The sequence below is a fragment of the Macrobrachium rosenbergii genome, chromosome 12 (genome assembly GCF_040412425.1).
Source record: "Macrobrachium rosenbergii isolate ZJJX-2024 chromosome 12, ASM4041242v1, whole genome shotgun sequence".
Taxonomy (NCBI): domain Eukaryota; kingdom Metazoa; phylum Arthropoda; class Malacostraca; order Decapoda; family Palaemonidae; genus Macrobrachium; species Macrobrachium rosenbergii.
Window position 1 is genome coordinate 19,863,001 of NC_089752.1, and position 7,500 is coordinate 19,870,500.

General features: G+C 34.9%; 1 protein-coding gene across 3 annotated transcripts in view; it reads left to right on the forward strand.

Annotated features, from left to right (window-relative positions):
* The window catches only part of LOC136844435 (cell adhesion molecule 2-like), an 855,447-nt gene that overhangs the window by 300,509 nt on the left and 547,438 nt on the right, over positions 1–7,500 (forward strand). The window lies entirely within an intron of this gene.

The following is a 7,500-nucleotide window of genomic DNA, read 5'->3' on the forward strand; positions in this document are numbered from 1 at the left end:
TTGTTTTGTCATTTTTATTGATGGTTGAAAGCACTCTTTACTCGATGAGTCCCAGACCTGTCTTATTCCTTCTAGCTACTTCCTCTAAAATAGAGTTGAATTGAAGCTATTTAAATAGAGATATACAGTATATAGAGAAGGGTAGATATATTATTCTAACAAGCGTCATGTGAACCATATTTTTCTTGAATTTCATATTGAAGATAAAGGGAACCTAGAAATTCTATAAAAATTTTTTAACTATATTGCAATTGATAGTATTATGGACATCCTGTACTCCATCATTCTATAATGAATTGCTGCTTGTAAATTCCCACTTCTGTGTGTTTTTATGTGATTTATGTTTGTTTTTACATATTTGAAAATGTACTTAGATATAGTAAGGTAAGCACTCCTACGTCTGTCAGTTGTTGCACATTCCAGTTTACATTGTTTCACATCTGCCGAAATCTTTGTGGAGTAAGGTCGTAAACATATCAGCCCTATACTTATTCATATTTACGAGGATGGCAAAACACTTAAACTCAGTTGCTCTAAATGGGGATTCTGATACATTTATACTCGCAGAAGTCACCCTTCACAATGATGGGCTATTATTGTCCTAAGGTAATGGAATTCACTCGATATAGACATCATTCACTTGACTATGATAGCCAATGAAGATTAATTTATTGGAAAAAATGTTAGGGCTTCTTGTGAAAAACCCTCATTGACGCTCCAGTTTTCAGGGGTATGTTAACCGCAAGTGACTGTAATAAAATTTATGCTAATTATTTCCAAGTAATTAACTCAGTAAGCACGGGATAGGTATTGTGAGACTTGATCGTAATGAAAATTTAGTGTCTAAAACTATCGTCAATTAAAACAGCAATATTTCTTCCCGACATGTCTTATATACATTTTAGTCTTTCAGTTCATCATAGCTATTAGTTTGGCATCTAATCCAGAATGAGAGTCCTTTCCCAGTAAAACGAAAAGAGTAGAAAAGATCTGAAGACATATTAACAGTTTTGCAAGAGACGAATATATAGGGTGGTTAAAGATGTACACAAAAAATAAACAAACAAAAGGAATAAAAAATAAGAGAAACATTCTCATATTTCTCTAAGGATCTGGTATTCTTATTTAATATATTTATTTTCTGTAAGCGGATGTGAATGTCCATAGTCTTACCACATGTTATTACCACATATTATTTTGTGACTAAACATGATTGTTTATTTATATTTCTTTTTTTATTTATGTTGTATCGTATATATCGTAAATATTGCAACGTCTTCTAACCCAGTTCCCATAATCAAGGCATGTGTGTGTGTGTGTGTGTGTGTGTGTGTGTGTGTGTGTGTGTGAGAGAGAGAGAGAGAGAGAGAGAGGAATCTGTATATAGATTTATCATATTTAAGGACAGCTGATGATACGCAAAAGATTATTAGATTTGGTAACATCTAATACTCATCAATAGAAAGCGAAAAAGATTGTTTTTTGACTACAGAGAAATCTCCGGTACGAAGAAAAGGAGACAATGAAGGAACACAAGGACAAAAGAGAAAGGAGGAAAGGAGAATGCGATAGTATAAGAGTCGAAGATTCATATGGACACTTTTCAAAAGTCCCTCCAACTTTTCTCAGTTATGCCAACTTTGAAATTCTAACCCTGAAATTTATTTGCCCTGTCGAGAAGTTATAGACCTGCCGAGTTTCTTAGCGGAAAGAAAGAAAGGAAGAAAAAAAGTAAAAAAGAAAAGAAAATGTGATTTGTATTTTCCGTGTTTTGTAGCCTCGGGTGATGAAGCTGAGGTGATAATGACTTGTTTACAATTTTTCTAGAGTAGTGATCATCTGCTATAAAAATAAGCGCATTTCATATGGCTAATGAGACTAAAACTAATCTCTCTCTCTCTCTCTCTCTCTCTCTCTCTCTCTCTCTCTCTCTCTCTCTCTCTCTCTCTCTCTCTCTCTCTCTCTCAGTCGGATAGATAAAAATTATTTTTTGTTCCATTTAGTAGTACAAATTTAAAAGGCAAAGTCGTAGCTTAACAAGTAATATCGTCATCATTATCAAGGTAAAACTTTTACCACACGAGAAAACATTCAAGAGCTGAATAACTGATACCACTTTGTTAATGTCGAGACACTCTCATTGGAAGAAAAAGCTTGTGACGATAGATAACAGTGCCTTGACTATATAGATTGGTGATACATTTGGGACCTATCTTGAGTTCTATACGTCTTTTCAATTGTAGTTTATGGATCATTTTTTACTATTTTAAGAACGAGAACAAATTGGGTGTATATGTACACTGGTGTCTGTATTTCCAGAATATAATTATGTATTTCAGCCAGTGCTTGTTCCGTTACAATAAAAACTCTTTAAAATACTGTACAAGGAAGGACTGATTGGTTCTTGAGATGGATCTGAACCCCAGATTTGATTCGAGGGCTTTTCCTTGGACCGTCTGATCCCAGTAAGTGATGTTGTCCACGTCTTACGTAACTAATAATCATCATCATCATCATCATCATCTTTATTTCGGGCCCTCATATACATGGGACATACAAAGTGGAGGCAGTACAAAACACACAGTCTAGGTACACAAGATAAAATTATAGAAATGATAATTGGCAATATCCCACAGTTGCTGAAGTAGTAGCAAAAATAGTAATTATAACAATGGTACTGACAGTACCATTGTTATAATTAAAAAATATTAAAAAATTAGAAATAGATTACATACATTTGAATTCCAGCTTGGGATCTTTAGTGGTTACAGAAGTCAGGTCCGGAGGGCTGAATACGAAAGTGAAAAAGCCTAATCTCAATAATAATAATAATAATAATAATAATAATAATAATAATAATAATAATAATAATAATATATAACGGACTACAGACTTCCATAGTGAGCAGTCTTTACCGAAGAAGTGCTTTTCTTATTAACAAATGGCAGACCTATGGAATATTGACGTCATTCATAGCTGGAATTAACTTTTACCAGCTATATTTTGACGTACTTTTTCTCATTCCCGTATGATTCCATTGGCATCAACTTCGCTCTCTTAAGAACAGAATACGTAAAAAATAAAATGAAAAAATGTGATTTATTGCCTCCAAATAGCGTACACCCTGGTGTTTAAGTATATTCAGTGTTATTTAAGAACAAAATCAAGCTCAGTTTTTGAAATGCCGGCCGAAATTGAGCCGAATTTCCCACAAAATTTAAACATCAAATACTGAGCTGTTATTCCAGTGAAAATACGTTCCTCGCAGGTATAATCGTTATGCTTAAGCGAGTTAGAATGGGATTAAATTTATGTCTTTCGTGTAAGGCTTGTAGGTGGCAGGTCATTATAGGTATTTGAAGTTGAATGTAAAATGTATAAACCTCCTACGGTACCCATGGACAATTCATTTGCTAAGGACGTTAAACTGTCTGTTTCACAATTAATATATTTTAGAATTAATTAAGCCAGCGTTTTGCCGTAAGGAGAGCTTTGTTAACGCTGATTAGCCTACTGTTCTAGTAGTGACGAGAAAATTCTACATGATATTTACATTAATTGTAGTAGCTATAAAAGCAGTGATGAAAGAAACGCCTCATTTCAAAAGTAAAATACTTGGTTTTTCAAAATGTATAACTGAAAAATTTTTCAAGATTATTTCAGTTAATGACTTCAAAAGTTTTAGTCAATTACGTAATGAGTAAAATACCACTTTCCATAATTATATCTTCGCTGTTACTTCAAAAACGAATTATACTTAGGGAAATATAATTAAATGATGAAAGTAGTTTCTTATTTGTGAAGCTTCCGAAGTAACAACGACAGGGGAGCATTTAGTCGTAATTATAGTTATATGCATAAAAATTTTACTCTTTTTCTGTGGGTCAAAATACAGGCACAAACTTTATCCACTGTAATTTAAATTATCATGTGAGGAGTAACCAAGGGAATTCTAGTAAAAAAAGTAAGATATAATAGGCGTAAGTTGGTTGGGTAAGAAAAGAGGCCTACGTTGGGAAAATTTAGATTGGAAATTTGTTTTTTCTGTGGGGAGGAAACACAAATGTGAATCTTTCTAGTACTCGAGATGCTTAGTGATTCGAGTTTCCCGACCTCTTGGGGATTCTTGAATGAGGCTAATAACTGTTCCTTCAAGACTTTTAACTTCGGAGCTGCCTGGTGATTGAACTAAAATATCATACAAAATAATTTTTTTCTGGAGTTCTTTGTGTAAGCATCCCAAGTTAATCCTCTTATACGAAACGGAATAAGAGGGAGATTTCATCATTTATATTTTGCAAATTACATGACAGCGTCGTTACAACTGTAAGAGATTTAGTTGGAGAGAAAAGTTTCAGTCACTTTACTAATGTTTTTAAACGATTTTTTCACTTTTATCACTTTTTTATTCTTAAATGTATAACTCTTAAAGTACATCGCTGCACTGAAACCCACATTTATAATGGAATCTGGACCTTACATGAGAGCCACAGGATTTCCAGTGATTCATTCATCGGATTGCTAAATTCAGTTTACAGTGTTACAATTAGACTGGGGCTCAACTAGCTGGATCTTGTGCAGCTTTAGTAAAATACTAACTTTTCATTCTCATTAAACACAGCAGAAGATTAATAAGACACGCTAAAATGATTTAGCTCGTTAAAAAGAACAATATTGAATTTCCCCAAATAATGATTTTAACATTTGAGGCTATAAATCAAATATTACCAAGAACCTTCAAGTAATTGGAAATTAATAAATTTTGTATAAAAGAACTAATTACTTAAAACGAGGCCCATATTAAAATAAGGGAAATAAATTCGTCATGAATCCATTCGTTTTGTTCCGTAAATTTCACTTTGAAAGGGAGAGATTAATGTACCCTCTCGTGTTGGGGGCTGGAGGATTTTGAGATAGGCTATGCGGGCTATTTTTCCTTTCTCCTAGTCTCCCAGCTTTAATCATGGGAGATTTTCCGAGTTCTTTTTTTTTTAGCTTTTTTTTTTTGTTTTGTTTTGGTTTAAGGCTACATAACGAGCATTACTCCCGTGGTACCAGTTTCCCGGTGGACTTGTGTGCCCTGTCCGCAAGCCAGTCCATTTCATCCAGCCTTCATGAAAGAATAAAACAGCAAGTCATAGACGCAAACACCATTTTGCTTTTTCGTTTTTTTCCCCCATCCACCTGCACAAGAGCTCTCGTCCGTTTAGCCCCACGTCACTGCTACATCCGTGGAGTAGTGGAGAGGGATTGGGGAGTGAAGGGGAGTTGGGAAGGAAGGGGTTATGAAAAATCCACGGCGGCGCCCCCCCCCCCCTACCCTACCCAACCCAAATTCCAGGATATTTAGTGTGACACAGGGCTTTATCATATGGGTTTAGTTCTGCAACTCAAAACGAATTTAGATCTTTGGCTCCGGCAGAATGTCATAACGCTTCGCGTTCTTGTTTCCTTTGTAGCGAGAAGCTCATTTTCCATTCATTTTGAGCGGTGCAGCTTGAAAGTGACAGTCTTGGAGTGTGTAATTCGAACTTTTGCCTTTACTCTGTTTATTCAGTTACGCTTGCATAGTTGGAAATAAACAGGAACATTGTTACACAGCAATACGTACGCATGTGCACACACACACATATATATATATATATATATATATATATATATATATATATATATATGTATATATATATATATATATATATATATATATATATACATATACTATATATATATATATATATATATATATATATATATATATATATATATACATATATATAAATATATATATACACATACATATACAGTATATACAATATATATATATATATATATATATATATATATATATATATATATATATATATATATATATATACAATATATCTGTATTATATTAACTCTACAAATATATATATATATATTATATATATATATATATATATATATATATAGTATATGTATAAACATATATATAAAGTGTGCGTCTGTGTATGTATATATGTATGTATGTATGTATGCATGTATATTTGTGACGTATGTGAAGACATACCTAAGCTAAATAAATTTTTAAACATTTAGTTATGATGCAACCGATTTTACAGCCGCTAGGAAAAAAATAGATACTTTTTTAAACCAGCGATAAAAATACGCTAGGAAAAAAAAACTCGGAATTTTCGTTCCGCAACGATATCCTGAGAACAAAGCTACGCAAACAAAGACTACTGTGCCTTTAATACAGATTGAATTAGAAAGAATTTTAGGCGTCCCGGAATGATGGATAGTCAGCGTGTTTATTTCCATCTGTTTTAAGTGCAGTCGTCATTTTATGGCTCGCAAAGGGGGAGGGGGGAGGAGTTTGGGATTGTTGCACTGACGTGGGGGAAGGGTGTCGAGGAAAGTGGGAAAAGATAGAGGAACGAGACGAGACGAGAGGGGGGAAATGCAAGAGAATCAGATTTGTAGGGAGGGGAAGGGAGGTGGTATTACAGACAAACTGGGGGGAGGTAAAGAAAAGCAGGGAAGGGGAGAATCGGAATGAAGGAGAGGTTTGTGGGGAAGGGGGGTGGGAGAGAGAAAAGTTATGTGGTGATACCCATGGAGGAGGGAGGGTTAGAGAAAAGCTGGGATGAAGGGGGTAGGGGTGAGTTTATGAGAGATTTTGGGGGAGGAGGATGGGGAAGAAAAAGGGGTTGTTGATACTAGGGAAATTTGGGGAAGGTTCGGAAAAGCCAAAACGAGGGTATAGGGGAGACGAGTGGGGTAAGTTTTAGGGGGTGGGGATATGTTGCTAGGGAAACCGGGGGAAAGTGAAGAGGAACCCTGAACGGTGAGGTGCAGTGGAGATTATTGCCAGGGCCCTTTTGATGATTTTGACTTTGCCCTCTTGATTTGTTTATATTTTCCCTCTCTTTGCTTCTTTTTTTACTGTTTTTGTGCATCTAAGGTATCGAATGGCTTGGAAGGGCGTTTTTGGTTGGGGTGGGGGGGGGGCGGTGATTGGGGAACTCGGGAAGCTTGGGTAGGGAGAAGGGAGATTATGCACCGGGACCTTTCTGAAGATTTGGGGTTTGCTCCCTCTTCGTTCGTGTTTGCTTTCCTCTCATTTTATCCCAACGATTTCTTTTATGAACTGTGGATATCTTTAAGAAACGAAAGAAATACGAAAATATAAAGCAAGGCTAAGAATGGAGGTAGGGGTCGTAGAGAATATCTTCAGCTTTCATTAGATGAAAGTGAAATGTCTGTTGACTGTTAAGATACATATACATACCATACGTCCATACATATATACAACATATATATGTTTGTATGGATATATATATGCATATGTATATATATATATAGATAGATAGACAGATAGAAAACGGGTGAACACGATAGCTTTGCGTCATACTTTTCATATCTTTAAGGCACATGAAATACTGTAAAGTATTTCATTACGTTCTTTCACTTGACGGTTTATCTTAATGAGATAACATATTCAGATTTATGACAAAAGTT